This window comes from Pyrus communis, chromosome 4 (assembly GCF_963583255.1).
Source record: "Pyrus communis chromosome 4, drPyrComm1.1, whole genome shotgun sequence".
Lineage (NCBI taxonomy): Eukaryota > Viridiplantae > Streptophyta > Magnoliopsida > Rosales > Rosaceae > Pyrus > Pyrus communis.
Genome location: NC_084806.1, coordinates 10,865,211 through 10,885,900, shown reverse-complemented (window position 1 = coordinate 10,885,900; position 20,690 = coordinate 10,865,211). Strand labels below are relative to the sequence as shown.

Genomic DNA, 20,690 nt, shown 5'->3' with positions numbered 1-20,690 from the left:
TTTATTCAGAAAAGTAATTCAATGATTTATATTTTGGCATATTGAAAGGAAGGAGGTTTGGATTGGTGTGGCAGCGCATGTGGTGAATAATTGAGGAAGCAAATATTGTTTGTGGTGCTGGTGACTCATGTCCAGGTCAGACTGCTTCCTAATATATTTTCATGGACAAACTTGAGTTCCGATTTTTGATGCCTCAGTTTTTGTTTTGTTTTCTCTTTTTCTTATGAGATTGATCAATCGCCAACCATACGGGTCCAGCGATGAGAAGGATAACACTTTTCTTATCACTTATACAATACTATATATGTATAAGTTTTTTTGAGATTTACTCATCCGTGCACCTGAGTTGTGCACATAAATTGGATATTTAGTGTATCGGCAGCGTATCCTCACCATAGATAGATGGTGCATCGTCATACGCAAATCAAGCACACACCGAAGTGCATATGTGAGATTTTTTGTAAGCATTTTTTGCCGCTTGACGGTGTACACGTGACATAAAATACTACTATATAAAAGTATATTCATACCATAAAAATTGATCTCTCCCAGTGCCCACAACAATAGAGCCCTCGGATCTTGTGGCTGTGGATAAGAGGAGTTGGGATTGGACTAGGAATTAATAAATAATTAAGAGTAAAAAATTGACCTCTCCCAAAGCCCACAACGTCAGAGCCCTCAGATCTTGTGGCTGTGCATAAGAGGAGTTGGGATTGGACTAGGAATTAATAAATAGTTAAGAGTCAGCAGCGAGCAGTGAGCATCTAGATTTTGTTCGTATTAACAAGTACAGTCAGCACAAAGCAATTAATGCTTTCGATTGGAGGAGGATTCTGTCATCTCTTATTCTCATCCCTTTCTTCTCATTCTCTCACATATTACTTTTTATCTTATTATTTTTATAAAAAAATCAATATAAAATATTAATGTGACTAAACTATAATCGTGCAAATAGAAATGAAGAAAAAGAAAAAAAATTAGAAGTGGAGAAAATCATTTTCCCTTTCAATTAGCAACTCAACTTGCAAAACTCTGACATGGCATCGTATCAGCCTCAGCCGCTTGTTCAGACGTGTTCAAAACGCTTAGGAGCCCTCTTGATTACCTTATATAACCAACTGCATTATCTAGGATGTCGAGTGTTGCCTTAAATTGAAGATTTATTCCGTAAAAACAAGGTCTAATCTTTATATTAAATCAATAGAAAATCAAGAAATAATTCATGTAATTATGTATTAAAATATGCACATGAGTAACTAATGTTAAATGAATATAACATAATAGATTAGAAAAACCTAAAAATATGGTCGAGTCATGTGTAGGACACTATGTCCTTAAGACAAGTTTACATCCCATTACAATGCTTATGATTGATTGGCGCTTGTCTCCCAAGATAGATAGCCAATTTTAGTAAATATAGATATAATCCGTAATCGGAATCAGATTCCTTATTCTCATTCCAATTACGAGTTAGTAAACGCGCTATTAATGCTTTCAATTGGAGGAGGATTCTCTTATCTCCTATTCTCATACCTTTTCCTCCCTTTCTCTCATTTATTGCTTTTATCTTATTGTCTCTATAAAAAAATCAATATAAAATATCGATGTGATTAAACCGTAATCATTCAAATAGAAAAAAAAAAAAAAAAAGAGATATTAGGAGTGAAGAAAATCCTCTTCCCTTTCAATTAGCAACTCAACTTGCAAAACTCTGACATGGCATCGTATCAGACTCAGCCACTTGTCAGACGTGTTCAAAACGCTTTGGAGCTCTCTTGATTACCTTATATAACCAACAGCATTATTTAGGATGTCGAGTGTTGCCTTAAATTGAAGATTCTTCCGGAAAAAACAAGGTCTAATCTTTATATTAAATCAATAAACAGAAAATCAAGAAATAATTCATGTAATTATATATCAAAATATGCACATGAGTAACCAATGTTAAATGAACATAACATAATGAATTAGAAAAACCTAAAAATATGGTCAATGCATGTGTTGGACACTATGTTCTTAAGACAAGTTTACATTCCACTACGGTGCTTATGGTTGATCGGTATTTGTCTCCCAATCACAAGACTCCATTAACCACAATTGTGTTAAAAATTCTCATATGGACTCAATGAGACTCTAATATTTAGTACATGAATATGTGCATGATTAAAATTTATTTAATGACTATATGAGGCTTCCCTATTTATATAATTTGAGATACCTCTTTGGAAAACATGTGATCATTCATGAAGAGTCAAAAGTTGCAATTCTTCATTTAAATACACACATATTTTTGCCAAAAGACCTCACTTTTAATTCAATTAACAAATTTAATATATAATAATAATATTATTAAATGAGAATTGTTATTGGCACTTCAAACTTTTTATAATTAGAAAGAAAAATACACTTGTGAAGAATATATAATGATATTTTTGGAGTGCTAATAACAGTTCTCTTAAATTTTCCAACACAAATCTCACGTGTGTTTATAAAGAGTTGGATTACTTCGTATATTGAAGAGTAGTTGCAAGGTTAAAACCTCCAACTTTTTACGAGATCTAAGATTTTAAGATATATAAATTAAGAGAAGTTTAACGAAAAGCTTCCGGTACTGTTCACTTTAACGAAAAACCACATTTTTACACTAAAAAGTCAATTCTGGTACTATTAATTTTACCTTTTATTTTATCCTTATTGTTAAAATTCAAAGTTTTCAAGCATTTTTCATTAGTTTTCTATAAATCCATCTACGCCGTGAGCCTGTGACTTGCCACAATCTTTTTAGCATAAGAAACTTGGTCTTTAATTAATCTCGTGCAGTTTCTTGGAGCTATATCCAATTTAGATTGCAGATGAATAAATAATAAAAAGGGTCAAAATTATTATCAGATTTAATGTTGGGAGTGTGAATCTCCAATCGCAGAAGAATAATGGACACTTGCATGAATACTCCGTATTACAAATTGGTTTTTATTGTTATAAGTTTGATTGTTTGATCTTCCTCTGTTCAGCCTGATACGGATGGAAAACTTGGAATTATTTCTCTAATTCCATCAAGAAAAAAGGGATACCAATTGCAGTGTGACAAAATATTAAACGAAAAGAGGTCAAGAAAAGTAAGCTCCGAAATTTGACACGATTTTTACGTTGGATAAGGCATTGCCAATGTCAAAAACCGTTGGAAAATGTTGAACTAGTGCTTTTTCCTGGTCTGAATTATGGGAAGGATCTTCTCCGGATCCCTTCCTCCTAATCCATCAGGTTCAGGGATTCGGGCTGTTGAAATTTGATCCAACGGCTAAAATTATTATGTGCTCATTTGAATGTGCTTTTAAAATGATTGAAAATGCTTTTAGAGAAAATATTTTAGAGTGGGCCCCTATTTGTAGCCATTGGATCAAATTTCAATAGTTCGGATCCCTGTACTTGGTGGATTATCAGAAAGGGATCCGGAGATGATCCCTTTCCCTGAATTATGACCTGCACTACACTGCATGAATATTACAAGGTCCATGCAAATATGCAATGCAAGACTACATAATGTTCTTTTAAATTATGGCTAATACTATGTATATAAACAGTGATTCAAATACAGAAGTTAAGCGTATTCTGACAACTTTACATAAGACAAAATTTGATTTTTTGCACGTGATAGTGGAAAAATTGACAGATAAGTCACCCCTCGTATTCCTTCTTCTCTGCATGCATCATATTATGCCAACAAATTAATCGATTCATTAGCTTCTACCGTGTTTCCCTTGTTATTCAGTAGTGTGAGTAATCATTTTCTGTATTTCATGCAATTAGGGCAGTGATGACGTCTGGACCACTTAATAGAACTATTTGATTTTTAGTTTTAGTTTTTAGTTTTTTTTTTTTTTTTTAAACTGAAATTTTGTTTGGTAATTTCTTTGAGTTTTAAGTTTTTAAAATTTGGTTTTGAGTTTTTTTATTTTTATTTTTTTATAACAAAAAAGTGAAAATAGCTATCAAATAAGATTTCAATTTTCAAAAAAGTGAAAACTAAAAATGAAATGATTATTAAACGGCCTCATAATGTTTAAGTTTTTTTAATGCAAGATCTAAACTGTAAAAATGAGGAATCAAACGTATATGCAGAGGGAGAGCGTACTGTTTTAGTTGACTTGGTTAGACGTCTGTCTATTCTCCTTCAATTTGATGTACATCAATTTTACAACAATATTGAATTCACATAATTACCTACGTTCATTTTTACAGTAGGGTTTAATTTGGTTCGGCAAAACCTTGACGCATTGTAGTTACTTTGTTGAGCACGCCCACTTTAAAGGAACTCAACATGGTTCCTTCCTGGCTCGGACGAATCGGCAGCAATTGCAGCCTCATGAATTGTCTCACCAAATGACAGAAAGTTGTTCTGAATGCCATTTTTCACTAACTGAACCAAGCCGAACCCTCATCGCTTTGAGTCTTTCCTTAAGGGCTTCGAGAGTACATGAATTTGTCCGGACGAGTGTTGCTTTCTCCCTGGAGCCCCGACTGCAGCTGGTTTTACCAATGGGCCAGACCAAGTTTGGACGGATTCTTCTGAGTATGAAAAGCTTGTGGAACTAGATGAAACATCCAGAGGATCAAAAGCCGGATCAATGTGATCTGATGAACCCAAAGGATAGCCAAATGTTCCGTCTTGGTGCGGAGGAGGAAACTTCTCACTCTTGGTCTTCACATTTGCATGTATGATTAGACGTCGCCTCTGCAATAGGACGACACATAAAGAATAACACTTAGCAAGTGCATTAGTGACTACACAGTCAAGGGTCACCACTCACCATCAGCTGCATTAGTAACTGAATATTGAACCAGGTGCATTGATTTTAATTTGAAGTATGAAATCCGAAAGCGTGTCAAGAGTCTCAAAGACTTATCGATTATAACATATATGCACATCAGCAAAGATGGCATAAGAACAAAGTCAACGCGCCTACATCCAGCGACTCAACCGACAATGCTCGATACTTCATATAAATTCGTTACCCTTTTAAATCATCCCCTCACTAGGATCAGAAGCCTAAATCTTATTTGAAATCTCAAACAAACAATAGCCATATGCATTAACTACAACAGAATTAACTACCCCCACATGTTTAACGATCAGAGGCCACCAACTTTAAAGGTTGGAGGAGGTTTAGCCATTTCAGTATATGGTATATAAGGTGTCAAGTGTTATTAGATCACCTTTTTAAATACCAATACAAGGCCTAACAATAATCCCATCAGCCACGAGAACTTAATCGGCACCAACTTGTTCCCTATTTCAATTAAGTTCTGTATCAAACTATGTCTCTAGCTAAAATGTCTGCCTATATGGGTATATGGATGTACTTTTCCCATGAGAGGGTGGCATTATGTATAAGCTTATCTCCCCATGAGGCCCAGGGAAAAGCTAGATAGGTTGGGGGCACTGCCGCGCTATGCACAAAAAGTGCCGTGTATGGACATCCTTATCCTCTTCTTCATCTAAACTCCTGCATAATCAATAAAGGCGGTGGCTACGTACCGGCAACGGGTTATTTTAGGATAACACATATCACTTGTTGATAGAGACGGATGGGATACCATTGGATAAAGTTACTGCCGCAAACTTAATTCAATTAAAAAAACGAATTTCCATGTTAATTATTAAACCCACAAAAGAAAATACTGTAGCTTAAAGAAGCAGATTAGATGCCAGACATCAAAATTGGCTTGACGTTCGGCATTGGCTTCTGGAGCAGGAATTTCCTTGCAGTTACATGCCCGAGATTCAAACTTCTGCATAAAAAGTACACAAGTATTTTTAATTTATTTATAATCTTCTAATGAATAAAAAAAGGTTGCCAATTGAATGTGATAAATTATTAAACGAAAGGAGGTCACGAAAAGTAAGCCCTGGCATTTGACACGATTTTTACGTTGGATAAGGCATTGCCAATGTCAAAAACTGTTGGCAAATGTTGAACTAGTGCTTTTTCCATGGTCTGAATTATGACCTGCATTGTACTTCATGAATATTAAAGGTCCATGAAAACAGAAGTTCTTTTACATTATGGATAATACCATGTATATAAATAATGAGTCAAATCCAAAAGTTAAGCGTATTCCAAAAACTTTATATAAGATAAAGTTTGATTTTTTGAGCGTGACAGCAAAAATGTAAGTCACCCGTCTTTTACCTTTTTCTTTGAATTCATCATTTTATGCCAACAAATTAATTGATTCATTAGCTTCTACAGTGTTTCCCTTGTTATTCAGTAGTGAGAGTAATCATTTTCTGTATTTCAATCAATTAGGGCAGTGATGACGTCTGGACCACTTAAGATAACTATTTTATCTTTAGTTTTAGTTTTTACTTTTTTTTTTTTTAAATTAAAAATTTATTTGGTAATTTCTTTTAGTTTTAAGTTTTTAATATTTGGCTTTGAGTTTTCATTTTTTAAACAGAAAAATAAAAACTAAAAATGAAAACTAAAAATGAAATGATTATCAAACGGCCTAATAACGTTTAAGTATTTTTAATATAAAATCTAAACTATAAAAATGAGGATTCAAACGTACATGCGGAGGGAGAACGTATTGTTTTAGTTGATTTGGCTAGACATCAGTCTATTCTCCTTCAATTTGATGTACATCAATTTTACGACAGTATTGAATTCACATAATTACCTTCATTCATTTTTACAGTAGGGTTTGATTTGGTTTGGCAAAACCTTGACACATTGTAGTTGCTTTGTTGAGCATGCCCACTTTAAAGGAACTCAACATGTTTCCTCCCTGGCTCGGAAGAATCGGCAGCAATTGCAGCCTCATGAATTGTCTCACCAAATGACAGAAAGTTGTTCTGAATGCCATTTGTTACTAACTGAACCAAGCTGAACCCTCATTGCTTTGAGTCTTTCCTTAAGGGCTTCGAGAGCACATGAATTTGTCCGGACGAGTGTTGCTTTCTCCTTGGAGCCCCGACTGCAGCTTGTTTTACCAATGGGCCAGACCAAGTTTGGACGGATTCTTTTGAATATGAAAAGCTTGTGGAACTAAATGAAACATCCAGAGGATCAAAAGCAGGATCAATGTGATCAAAAGCAGGATCAAAATCAGTCATCGACTCATTTCTTCTATGCAGAGCAGGGGAGGGGAAGGGTAAAGGGAAAAACCCTAATGATTTGGGGAAGGAATGGGGGGTGTGTGGACTGTGGGGGAAAGAGGAGGAGATGGGGAAGGAAGAGGACTGGCGTTCGGCCATTTTGAGACAAAAGTGGAGGATGGCAAAGCAATGACTTGGACTACAGCCCAGTCTCAAACCCTTTTCCATTTTGACTTTGGATCTAGCTGATAAAACAAAGAAGGCTTAGGGCTCCCACTTCAAATAAATAAAAAAAAGTTGGGACATGTTAGAAAAAGCAAAGAAATGAAAAGGGTGGAACTCTGGCCCCTTGACACATGGACAAAAAATAAAGTCACCTCCTACTATTCTCCTCGATTGGAGACTTGGGAGGGACTCATGATATGTACTACACTTGGGTAATCAGAAGTTCCGTAATTATTTTGTGACTTGAGTTTTACAAGTTTCCAATCGAGAACCTTTTCTCATTTGAAAATTTGGAGTAGTACTATTTGTACCATACTTTATTAATTCCAAAATTATTGAGCATCGGCAACTCCATACGTCCAGAGATCTATTGAAGAATTCCTATTAAGGCACATCTGCAAAAACATAAAAGTTTCTCTCTAACTAAGAGGTTAATCATAACGTGACACGTATCAACATTAGAATAAAGTTTTTAGAGTCTCACATCGCTTGTAGACAGACGCAGAGGACTCTCCTTAACTATAAAATGAAATCATTCTCTCACAATTAGGAAGTAATGTCATTATTGTACTTAAATTTGTCATTGGAATTGACTAATGATGATTATGTTTGAACTTATGTATCTTGTAAACTTTTCAATATTAATGAGAACTTATCTATCTTCGTGGATGTAGTCCAACTTAAGGTAAACCACGTATATATTGTGTTTGCTTCCTAATCTCTACCTCTGTACATATTATCCTCACTGGATAACTAGAATAATTTTGCGAATGTTACAAACTTAACATTTTACGTTGTTCCAAAGTCTTATTGTTTTGTGCATCACCAGATCCTATACCGTTTACCCTACCCCCTTCACCACTAGAGCTAATTCGTGAGGATTAATATAATATAACATCTTATAAAATTTCTGGACGAATTTATTCTTGAACTATGCAAAACAATGAGATTTTTATTCCCCAACGCTAAATTTGGGGACTAGTGTTAACCAAAAATCCAGTGCCAAAGCCTTCCTCCACAATCACCTTTTGAAATTTTCACCACAAACACTCCTCTCTCTCTCTCTCTCTCGGTTGAATTGGTTGGTTCATTTCTCAAAAGGATATCCAGACAAGTGACGGTTTGGATCATAAATCTTCGTTGAAGAATGAGGTTCAACATTCTTTCTTTTGCTTCCGTTACAACCTAACTCATATTCACCACTTAAGCTAACAACAAAGGCTCAAATAAGCCCTTAACGTTATGTCAACTAACACTCAAGTCTTCAATTCAAGTCCCTAGTAGATCGTAAAGGTTTGAAATCCTCAATCTGAGTTTGAACTCGCACGAATACACTTTTTGGAGTGATTGACTCTGTTTTGGTGTACCATTTGATCCTAACGCCAACAGTACACTGTCGTCTAATGTGTGGTCGATAAAGAGAGATTAGTTTGTCATCAATGTGTGATGAGATATGTTCTATATAAAATAAAATAAAAAAAAAAAACAGTATTATACCGTATTGATTAAAAAATTTGGTAGACTAACAAATAGGATTTAATTCAAAATTTAGAAAATTAAGCTTAAAAATTGAAGCACAAAAAAAGAAAAAAAAGAAAAAAAAAAAAGAAGCGCAAATCCTCTCATTTATGTGATTTAGAAGCTAAGAAGTCTGAAGTTTTGATATGCACTCCATATTTAGTTGATCTTTGGTCGTCACGGCAGACACCAACACCAAACAAACACCAAACGACGTCGTCGTGTGGGTCCCCATCAACCAACCCATCCTACTGAAAAACAAAACGATAGAGTGATGCCTCCCATCCGTCCACACCTCCGCCTGCGTTATCAAATCCTCGGAGAACAGTCTCCAAGCTGGAAGACAATGGGCACCATTGCTGGCGTTATCCTCCTCACAACAACTCCATTGATAAGACCTCGAGGACTCGTCGGGCGTTTCCCTAATCTTCACTTGTCCTTCTTCCAAGTTTTCACATTGCAGAACCACCGCCAACACAGCCACGGACGCCGCGCCTTTCCAAGTCTCCGCCGCAGCATCGTCGCCGTTAATCTCACTCTATTTTGAACATTTTCCTCAATAATATCTGTTCAAGGTTGTGAATTTCCAACATTTATCTATTTATCTATGGTAATTGTTTGACGGGTCGGAGCCAGATGAAGAGAAGGAGGTAACTTCTTCTGGGAATGTGGGAGCCGATGACCTTCTGATTGTGGGGCCGGGTGTCCTTGGGCGCTTGGTGGCACAAAAATGGCGGGAGGTACTGGTCTTACTATGCTGCTCTATCTGTACGTTTAATTTAGTAATTAATTAGTGGGTAAAACAAGTAATTAATGTACGTAGGAGCATCCTGGGTGTCAAATACATGGGCAAACTGTGACAGTTGATCACCATGAGGAGTTGAGTGAGGAGGGTATCAATCCATGTTTAAAGGGGACCAAAACGACCCACAAGTTTCCTTTGTCATCTTTTGTGCTCCACCATCAAGAACCTCAGACTACTCTGCTGATGTTAGGTGAGTAATTTTTCCGGTGTAGTCGTCACATTGCATTACCAATCTGCTCGTTTTACAAGTGTATCTGTTTGTTAACACCATACCCTGAGTCCCCGACATATTAACCCGCGTGACAGTGTGACTGTCTTACTAAAAACATTCTCATGGAAGTGATGCTTGGGTAGTGAGTGTTTCATGTTTGTTAATTATTTACTAAGTATTATTTATTTATGATAGAATAAGTTGTGAATTGTAATGCTTGCTGGCAATGGTTTATTTATTTTTGCTGCAAGTGATATATATTTGGTTTGGACTTATTTTTAAATAAGCAGAATGGCTGCATTGAACTGGAATGGTGAAGGTTCGTTTTTGTTTACATCAAGCTCTGCACCGTATGATTGCAACGACAATGGTTCATGTGATGAGGTAGACACTTATTTCTGCTCGTGGTACCAAGTTGCTGTAGCGTTATTCTGTAAACTTGTTTGATTTCATAGTCATGTGGGAGTTGGACTTTGGAGTGATTCATTTTGTCATATTGGTCATATTCCTCTCTGCAGGACACTCCAGTAGTGCCAATAGGGAGGAGCCCCAGGACCGCTGTCCTTCTTAACGCAGAAGAAGTTGTGCTGGAGTTTGGCGGTGTAGTTCTTAGATTGGCGGTGCTTTATATATCCTTTATGAAAGTCGAACTCTGAAAGATTATTTGTACCATAGGGGAAAAAATTCAGGGATTTGGGTGATCTTGGTATTTTTTTATATTTGAAAGTGTCCTTAATTATGCCTACAAATCAGATAGAGGTGCACATGTTTATTGGTTAAAGAAGGGGATTGTAGAAGCTCGTCCAGATCACGTCCTGAATCTTATACATTACGAGGTGACGGATTGTAGAAGCTCGTCCAGATCACGTCCTGAATCTTATACATTAGGAGGTGACGGAATCATCCTACTCTACTTGTGTATCTGAAAAGTGAAAAGTTATTTAATATAGTTCTATCAATATGCATTACTTTCTCTTTTATCATTACTTTCTCTGTTCAATTTTGTTACTTAAAAGTCACCTACATTTGGCTTTTCCTTTTCTCTTTAAATTTCAATCACGCTTTAGATGGTTACGCTTTGTCACGGTCCGATACTTCCTGTTTCATTGAATTGTCAGGATGCAGCTTCCTTCTCTGTTGCAATCTTGAAGAAGAGATTACGTAACCAGATCCTCTTGGGTTGTGACAATCATCCATTGTCCAGGTCCTAATCTGAACATTGCATCTTTCAACATTATTGAATTGCATTGAGTATAGCAACTGTTGCCGGTTTTTTGTGTGTACTTGTGTGTAGGGCTACGATCAATTCACGTTGGTACGTAATATTCTGTATATGATTAAACTGCTAATACAATGGTTGAATCAAACGTAAAACTGGCAAGTTTTACACTGATATCTATTGATCGTCCTATACTCACATGCAAAGCATCCAGTTGCGTGTGCGCACGCACACACATACACTGCTAAATTACAATTCATACTCAGATCTTATAGTCATTTTGTTATTTCCTTCTTAATTATCCCCGTGAACTAGTGACACGAGCGTTTGTGGCCCTGCCAATATCTTTTCAGGCAAGAAGCGATGGACTTGGTTGCTAAAAGTGGCAAATTTTCAGAAACGTTTGAGGCCTTTACAGGTAAGCTTCCCACTAATATCCCATGTAGATATTTAAAGGGAATTCTGGTTTTACGATATTTTGATATCCACCTCACACCAATTGATGCCGTTTGTGCAGGGACCAATGATCCCTTGGGTAAGAGATTAAACAACTCAAAAACTCGCGAGGAAATAGGGTGGGAGCCAAAATACCCCAGTTTCTCTCACTTCCTTGAGAGTTTATGAATTACTGCTAGCATCCATCTGCATTGTTGGGGTTGGATTTAGCAGTGGGAACCATTGGTTTAAGGCGCCCAAGGAGCATTCGCCATGGAGCTGCCAAAGGTCTTGCATTTTCGTGTCTACCTTGGATATACTCGGTACAGCGGGATCACTTATGTAGAGAACGTACAATTCTTACTGTCTTCAATCAGAATTATCCGACCATCGAAGCTGTGTATCTCTGTACAGGTAGCTGAGATATATGCAATAGGTCCCAAGTTCTGTGTGGGACTTGACTCTATACGTATGATGTATCACCCCTCATGTATCTAAATTTTTTCTTCTCAATTTTTGCACGAATACTCACATGGTTGTTTGCGATTCCACTCGCTCCCAACCTGTCATGCACGCGTGAGCGACTGTCCCAAACACTGCTCGCATTTCAAAGCGTTTACTTCATCTTGTAGGTAACGGTTTAAATCAGCATAATAATACAATAGTTTAAGACATTAATAATGTTTAATTATTGGGATTAGTGTAACAGGCAAGTTAATTTTGTGCTTCTCTGATTTAGGTTCAGACATGATCCCTTCTTCACGGTCTGTGTTTTCTTTCCACTTTTTTTGTTATTTGGTTTAAAAAGGTTGCCCTTTATAATGTTGAAAATATTGGCGATATAGATACTACTTCTTCTACAACAAATCACATAAAATTAATATTAGTATATCACAATTTTGTTACCACAAATTATTAAATAAAATAAATGAAATAAGATAAAATACTTGTTTTTCGTAGGTAGAAAACGCTCTTTGTCGATACTTGATTAGAACAAGATTTTAGGTTGTTCACTGTCCTTAAGGTCAAATCTCGCCCCTCCAACACAATGTCTCGGTGTAGATTGCCCTAACCTCCAGGATACAACATCCTTTAATCCTCATAAGCATACACTTGCAATACTTGGATCGAATGAACTATTCAATTCTTTCCTTTGGTACTGCTTGGAGCCAAAATAATATTTTGGGCCGAGCTTAGAGTCGTTCTTAGCCCAGTAGTATTCATCTAGAATCTTGTCATGGGCCGTCCAGTTGAGGTTGGTCGAATCCTATTATAAAGAGGATTAGTTTAGATAAGGGTGAGGTAGTTGAACCTTAGTGCAACAAGGAGTCTTAAAGCTGATGATGCTTGGGATTAGAGGATGAATCTGGTTTGTTAAGGGGCTTGGTTCAAAGTTCTATAAGGATAAGGATTGGCCGAGACCTGATCAGATTGGGTTAAGGAGTTCTAATCCTAGTAAAGTTCTAGTTTGGCCATGAAGGGGTTCGCTACTATAAATAGAGATGAGAGTGCATCATTCAAAGCCCCTTCAAATCAATACACAAATTGCCTTGTGCAAAGCTTCTCAACAACCTTGAGATTTTCCTCTTCCCTTTTCTTCTTGCCAACACATCTTCAGTTTGGATAAATAGCATTATGAAGACAATCATCGACATCTTCAGTTTGGATAGACAACATTGGAGCCGTAGAATTAGCCGACCAAGAAGTACTTTCAGTTTAGATAGACAGCACTGCTTCGTGGTCAACTGGTTATTTATCTAAGTCTCGACTAATAAGGGTTTTTGAGTCCTTATTAGTGGAGGTCATCTTATTAGCCTTCTCGGCGAAGTGTGTTACGAGTTACTAAGCTTGGCACATTGAGCGTCGAGTTTTATTTTATGATTGGATATTCACAAGTACATATTAGAGTTCGGCATTACCATATTTACCATCAAGACATTTATCTCTTTCGAGTATTTGTGTCTGTATAATCTGATACTGGTTTGGCGTACTTATACTCTTACGAATATAATTATCGAGATCGAACCCGGTGCCAACGATTTATGAACTTCGTAGAACTAGCAGCCTTGTCTTCAGGATATAGAACCCGAAGGCGGAGACATGTTCCTTCCTTGGCCGCAATCACAAGATTAAGAAGTCAGCAGTGCGCTTAACGCACATCAACATATTTTACTCCTCGGTCGACAAGTTGGCACGCTCTGCACACAACTGAATGATGTACTTAACTTATTAGTTACTCGGCCTGCGCGCCACATAGGTTTGGTATTTTTAGGGTCAACATTTTGGCACGCCTAGTGGGACCTAGTGATAAAACTACGAAGTTCATGACCATTGAAACACAGTCAGTAAAAAAGAAAACAGTCATGGGTAAGTCAACGACTAATCTTCCACCTACAGTTTAAAGCCCAGTACACGATGGCTTGTCACAGGCACATAATCCTCTTATTGTTGTGACACATGAAGTCATAAGTACAACACGCCGAGAAAAGGAAATTAATGTCGGCGGTCAGACTCGTGATGCAGAAATCCCCACCAAAATGACAAAAGGCATTTTTGTTGAAGGACTAGTGGGGGATTGTGACGTTGACGATGATAAGGCCTCCGATCCACCATCTTTTCTCCGGTGATGATTTGAAGAGCAATCCCGGCAGTTTGAGCAAATGTTCAGCCGGGAGGTAAAAATCATACTTGAAGATATGCGCGATAATAAAGCTATGCACAACAGATTGCTTGAAGTTCTGGTTAGTAAAGTCCACGACATTGGACCTGCCAATTGACCTAGGTAGCCTCTTCTAAAGAATAATTCCCTGCCAGCAATACAAGCTGATTCATGATCTGTTCGGCTCAAAATGATTGACTTAGAGAAAAGTGGTGGATCAAGCAGCAGATTGGATAGAACCAACCAAAGAGCAGAAACGACACCTGTTGACATGGTCGAGGTCTAGAGAATGATTGATTCGACCTTAAAAATGGGGTCGAAGTTCCCAAAATTCATTCACCCATATCCAGCCTTTGTGGAAAGATTCGAGCATCCTAAGGGATTTAAGATTCCAGACTTTAGCATTTTCGCTAGAGAGTCCTCCTTGTCCTCGTTAGAACACGTGGCTTGATTCACTGCTCAATGTGAAGATGTTAACAGCGATTTTCGTAAACTACGACTGTTCAATTTCTCATTAATCGGCTCAGCGTTCACATGGTACATCAACCTCCCACCCAACTTCATCCAAAACTGGGAGGAATTGATCGAAAAATTCCATGAGCAATTTTATCGGCCAGGGATGGAAATGTCAGTTTCTTCTTTGGCCAGGATGGCTCAATCATTTGACGAGTCACCAATGGAATATCTTACGATGTTTAAATTAGCCAGAAACTGGTGCCGAGTACCCCTCCCTGAAGTCAAGTTAGTCAGGTTTGCCTTGAATGGCCTGGACATGAAATACAAGAAGAAATTCCTGGGGGCAAACTTCTGAGATATGTATGAATTGGCTCAACATGTCGAGCTATATGATTATTTGCTCTGAGAAGAGAAAATCTCGAAATCCCTAACCCAAGGGACGATCTACAAAAACCTGACGGTAAGTTATGCATCGGCCGAAGATAGTGGTCGAGATACTAATTGACAAACCATATGTATGCAAAGTGTTGGCTCACGCTAATTCCAAAGATGTCAAAACCCGCTCGGCCTCTGTGGAGGTCGTCGTCAAAACGTCAAATGTCTACACTTTCGACATCACTCAGGTCGACACCATCTTCAACTGGTTGTTACTCGCAAAGATCATCAAACTTCAGCCATGGCATAATATTCCCAAGGGCAAAGATTTGAAAGGAAAGATGTATTGCAAATACCACAATTCAAACAAGCATATGACAAATAATTGTGTTGTATTTCGCGATGCCATCCAAAATTGGCTCGATAACGACAAACTCAAGTTTCTCGAGAAACCCCCAATGACTGTTGCCACCGATCCTTTCCCTTTGGCGACAGTAAGCATGGTAAATGCTCATCTACCCAAGGACAAGGGAAAAGGAAAAGTCGAGTTCATCCCAACGTAGTTCGGCCTTAAGCGGAACTTTCAGCCACAATTGAAAATTGATCTATATTCGAACGAGCCACCCCAATCCTTTCCAAACTCAGCTTATGTCGAGTCAATGTCAGACTATAGCACAGAGGAAACTGACGGGCCGATAGTTTTATGTAGTTGGTGCAAATCAAACGTCATTTTAACTGAGCCGAAGGAACAACCACTTCGTGCTGAGGCACCAAAATTGACGCCTGCAGCTGTAGTAACATCTTAAAAAGTGCTTGGTACAGGCTAACCCTAGAGAGTTTTTTATAAGCTCGGTCCCCAAATGCAGAATAGTAAGCCATCTTCAGCTAGACGGTGATTTGATTTCTATGCGCCATTTTACAATGAAGAGTATTATGCGCGCAACTTTGGTAGCTCAGGTTCACCAGCGAACCAACGAACCCTCAAGCTACTTGAGTCGCGCAACCAACGTTGGTACAACTATAACTCCCTGACCGGTACATATACTGCGTTGTCTAAATCACAGAAACGTCACCGCCAAAGAATAGATTGTATGGTTCGCCGACGAACAGCCCAGGCTACCCCAGCCACCAAATGGTAGCCGAAAGAAACGGTGGGTAGTGAAGATGATCGGCAACCTCTGGCAATCATGATCGAGCTGCTTTAAGGGAAGAAGGTAATCAATCACGATTTTGAAACCACAATTGAAGAATTCGAGAAGCGAATCAAACTCATGTTTCGGCTTGGGGAGATAAAAGTTCACCTCAAGCACTTCCGGAAGGAAGCCGAAAGCAAACTTCCTCCGCTACCCCCACAAGAACCATTAATTAAAGTCAGATAGAATCTCAATCCGTCGTTTTTCGGTGAAGCTTTGGAATATATGTGGGAGTTCTACAAGAAGGATTCGGCTAATGACTTCTACGGCCTACCAAAAGTATGCCAAAAGTCATTTGATCTGGTATTAACCTGCCCCGATGTCGAGTATATCATCCAAAAGACCACGGATCTAGGAATGAAGGCTAGGTTCCAGCATATACGCGAGGCCCAAGTTCTCGGCTTTGAGGTAGACCCATATACTGATATTGATGCTGCCGATTTCCCTTTCTCTCTCGTCAACATCTAATATTTGCGATACCATTTTAAAGTTTTCTTGACCGTTTCCCTTTACGACCTTATGGCCGATGAAAAAGAGCACGTGGCGCATTTAAATGCTTATCTAGACACAAGAAATGCCCGCATTGCATATCGGGAGCGGACTCGCAAAGCTTTACAAGCGCATGACCAAGTCCTAATACCGAGCGAGCCAAAAGTCAACATTCAAAACGACACAGTTCTGACGGAGATGCCACATGAACATATTCTCACGGCAGCCGAAGATGGCCAAGATATCTCCCCCGAAAATCTAGAGGACGAAGATCACGACCCGATGGGCTATTTGGTCTTCGACAACATGGAAATCAGCATGGTCCATGTCTTACTTGTAGAATTCCGGCCAACTGCATCCCAACTAAATTTTTTGGACGGCGACGTGGTTGCTGAGGAGGCCACGTAAGTTGATTTTGTGGCCATCGAAGAAATTGAGCAAGTAAGCAAGAAGATAAACTTAAAACAGCTTTTGCCGAATTGTTGCCCTACTCTTCATCCATTATTCTTCATCATTTGAAGCCGTTATATGTCATGGCCCATATTAAAGGATACCCGATTTCTAAAATATTTGTCAACTATGGAGCAACGGTCAACATCATGCCCGTTTCTATCATGAAAACACTACGTCGCTCAAATGACAAACTCATTCCATTAGGGATAACCAAGAACAGCTTTGTCGGTGACAAGTCTCGGACTAAGGGAATGCTTCATTTAGAGGTGAATATCACAGGTCAAAATCACATGATCGCATTTTTTATAGTCGATTCAAAGACTGAGTATAATGCATTGATTGGTCGTGACTGGATCCATTAAACTAGCTGTATCCTTTCATCATTATATCAAGTCCTCATCTTCTGGGATGGAAAATCGATCGTAGTTCATCCGGCCAACAATCAACTGTTCGAAGCTAATATGATTCAAGGTTGCTATTATGATGATCACGTCGGCTACATCACCCTGCAAGGTTTTAACAAAGAATGACGATTGACTCGGATCTCAGTTTAGAAAGCCATCGAGGTTGGCGCTGAGACTGTTCACCAGGATTTGACGAGACTCGGGTTGGCTAATCTAATTGCCAATCTTGATGCCTTATACCAAACAGGATAAAAGTCAGGCCGCAGTTTCATTTATCATGGAACACTTGCTGGCCCATTGGTACACTATTTCCAAGCAACCAAATTCTGGTGTGAACTTAGTAGAGTTCCTCGCCGAATGAGACAACAGTTCTGTCTTGTTACTTGATAAAGTCCAAGCTTCCCTGGCCAAGCTCGAAGACAGTTGGCCCCAAGTCAAATATTTATTAGACGAAATAAACGTTGGAACAGCTGATGAAAAATGGTGAATATTGTCCCAGTTTTAAAGAAAAGTGTTACTCTACGTATTTGCATTGATTTTCGTAATTTGAACTTGGAAACCCCTAAAGACAAATACCCAATGCCAATTTCAAACTTGCTAATCGACGCTGCAACAAACCACGAGATGTTATCTTTCATGGACGGCTATGCTGGTTACAACCAGATTTTCATTGCTGAGGCCGATGTCCACAAAATTGCTTTTCGTTGCCTCGGGGCACTCGGGACCTATGAATGAGTCGTTATGCCTTTCGGACTTAAGAATGCCGATGCCATATATCAACGCATTATGAATACCATTTTTCATGACTTGATTGGCACAATTGTTGAGGTATATATATCGATGATGTTGTCGTCAAGTCAAAGCACCGCCAAACACATTTAGATGATCTTCGGCGAGCTTTCCTTCATATGCACCAACATAACCTTAAAATAAACCTTGCCAAATGCGTCTTTGGTGTATCGGTCGGCAACTTCTTGGGTTTCCTTGTGCATCATCGTGGCATCAAGGTAGATGAGAATAAAGCTCGAGCAATCATTGATGCTCTACCCCCAACAACCAAGAACCAGTTACAATCCTTACTTGGCAAAATCAATTTCTTACGCCGTTTTATTTCTAACTCGGCGGGGAAAATGAAGGTTTTTTCCATGCTTTTGAAACTTAAGGATTCTGACAAATTTGAATGGTGCAAAGAATATCAGGACGCTTTCACGTAAATCAAAGTCTTTTTCACTACCCTACTTGTCCTCGTGCCACCTTGGTGCGGTAAACCTCTTAAGTTGTATATCTCGGCTGCTGAGGAATTCATTGATTGTCTTCTTGCACAAGATAACAACACTGGGCGAGAGCATGCCATTTTTTATCTTAGCTGAAATCTTAACTCAACTAAGATAAATTATTCAGCCGTCGAGAAACTCTGTTTGGTTTTGTTCTTCACTGAGTCTAAGCTCAGGCATTACATGCTCCATTCTGTTACTCATGTCATCGCCCAAATAGATGTTATTTACTATATGCTCACTCGGCCGATAGTAAAAGGCCGAATTGTGAAATGGACAATGACATTATCCGAATTTAGTTTGTAATAGGTGCCCCAAAAAGCTGTAAAAGGACAGGCGCATGCCGATTTCTTAGCTCAACATCTTTCTCCATACGGTTTTGGGGGCAATGACGTCGAAATTGGCATGGTGGAAATACGTGATAATTATTAAACAATGTATTTTGATGGCTTTAATACCTCAACCTCGGCCGATGTCGGAATCGTCATCCAATACCCTGATCACTACTAATGGTGTTTTTCTCTCAAGTTGGATTTTGAATGTACAAACAATCAGGGCGAATATGAAGCCCTCATCATTGGCTTTAATATCCTTCACGACTTGAGGGCAACTTGCGTGCTTGTCCTTGACAATTCAGAACTTGTGATTAACCAACTCAATGAGACTTATCACTTGAAATGGGTGGCCTTTCATTTATATCATGAACCTGCCCTTATCTCCTTTCAAACTAAAATCATATAATCTTTTGCATGCCATCTCTTTTGGCCATAGCAAAAAATATGATTGCCACCGTATTTTTTTTTTTTTTTGACAAATATCACCGAGTGGACTTTTGGGAAAATGCCACCAAATGCTGATAAAAAAAAAAAATTGGTCAAGAGACAACAACTGGCCGAGACTTTACCTCAAAGACCTGTGAAATTGATGGGTACCACTTCACCATTAAACACCACTCTTTGAATGAATGCCACTGATTGAATCTTGCTATCAAATGCTTTATACTAAATCACGGACTGTTGCATGAGAAACTGGCCGAGAAACAGTAGCTGGCCGAATATACACTTCTTGCACGCACTTAATTAATCCAAACGACCATACATTGTCTCATCGAATGGGTCGCCCCAAAACTTTACTAGTTCACAACATATCATCTTCATCAAGAAAAAGTACGGGACTCCACAGGAGATGCCCAAATAAGCGAAGACTACTAAAATTCAACAAATGGTTGTGTTATCACTGACAGCAACGTTGTCTCCCCTTGTTAAGCTTCGATCAAGCATGACCAAACCACTGCTGAGTCTGTACACAGAGCAAGAACATCCAACATCTTCCTAAGTGGTCGTTAAGAGCTATCCTTGAACTTAATAACCGTGTAAACTGTAACTCGGTAGTGCATATTGGCAAGCATAAATCATATCCCAATTGATGGTAAATACTCCCCAACAAAAGAAAATGATGTCGACACCAATCAAATTCAACCATATATACACATAAAACATTGGAGAAACTTCACCACTCATATATCATAGCCAATATAAATCGTAATTCTTGGACCCATATGGCCATTTGAAATTCCACCAACTGTAAAAATTTGAAGTCCACCGAGAGTTTCAATGCATAGCTCATCAAGGAATTCGTTGCTGAGCTCAACGAGTACCAACCATCAAGGTCTTCGACCATAAAAAACTCTTATTTTTTATGCCTGCAGGCCATTGAATGGACTAAAGAGATTGAACTATCATCAAAGCAGCCTTAATAGGCAAAAAATCTTGTACTGAGCTATGTCAAGACTTGAGAAATTTGTTGCATGAGTTGTACTTTGGCACCTTATCATATGGTTGCCAACTATTTAGCTGAATCATTTGTAGGCATTAC

General features: G+C 38.5%; 1 pseudogene; it reads left to right on the top strand.

The window, feature by feature from the left end:
* The first annotated feature begins 9,116 nt into the window (after positions 1-9,116).
* Positions 9,117-12,178, top strand: LOC137732674 (uncharacterized; annotated as a pseudogene).
* Positions 12,179-20,690: the final 8,512 nt, after the last annotated feature.